Source organism: Galeopterus variegatus, unplaced genomic scaffold (assembly GCF_000696425.1).
Source record: "Galeopterus variegatus unplaced genomic scaffold, G_variegatus-3.0.2 Scaffold1051, whole genome shotgun sequence".
Classification (NCBI taxonomy): domain Eukaryota; kingdom Metazoa; phylum Chordata; class Mammalia; order Dermoptera; family Cynocephalidae; genus Galeopterus; species Galeopterus variegatus.
In genome coordinates, this window is record NW_007727162.1 from 398,393 (window position 1) to 399,411 (window position 1,019).

Below are 1,019 nucleotides of genomic sequence, written 5' to 3' on the forward strand. Positions count from 1 at the left end.
AACTATAAACTGGGGGAACTTAGCAAGGCCTCTTTGTTCAGATTCTTCTCTGTGTCCCTGTGTCTTCAGAGACAAGGCTGTCCATTTCCTCTATGTATAGAGAAGGCACCTTTTGAATGAAGATGCTCCTATGACCTGCTTCAGGGGAAGGTGAGGGTGACTTCCTGCTTCTTCTGTTTTCTCAGATGCTAAGGTGCCGTATTTGGGGGTAGTGTACCCAGAGCCCCATCAATGAAATAATCTCAAAAGCTTTTTATTCACAGGTCTGGTGCCTGAGCTGGGAAGACATAACAGCTGGGATCCTCAGGCAAATCCCTCTGGCCCTAGGTGGTTTTTCTATCTGTCTCTCCAGCAGGACAGCTTCTGGGTAGATGGACCCAGTGGCTCAGGGCCCAAAGGAATGTGTCCCAAATGAGAAATAGAGTCCAGTGGTAGCCATATCACCTTTTCTAATCTACCTTAGCAAGCTACATGGTGTGACTTCCGTATTCTTAGCGTCAAGTAATTCACAAAGGCTTACCCTGTTTCAAGGGCATAGGACATAGACTCCACCTCCTGATGCAGCAGGGGAAGATTCTGACATGACTTATGGGACCAGAAATGTTGCAGCTACTTTTGTAAAATACAATCTGCCACGTCTGCCTGGGAATATTTGGGGTGGAGGCGAGGGACCAGTGTTGTTCTATATGGACAGAGAAGGTGGAGCTAGGCCAGGTTATGCAAAGAACTAAGAAACAGATTTGGGTTCGATAAAGAAAGATGTTTCAAAGGTGTTGAATTCTCTTAAGGCTCAGTGAATTGTCTGCCACTGAGGTATTAAGGATGGGCTATCAAAATGTTTCTAGGGGCTGATGTATTGAGGTATCTGATCCCGCCAGCCGAGTATGCTCAGGACTAATCTAGGAACACCAACCTAGAAGTCAGTGTCTGTCACAGGAAGTCTTTATGAAACCTAGGAAGGCCAGAGAACTAAGCAAAACCAAAAGGTAAAATTTTTTAAATTTAAAAATGTTTAAAGA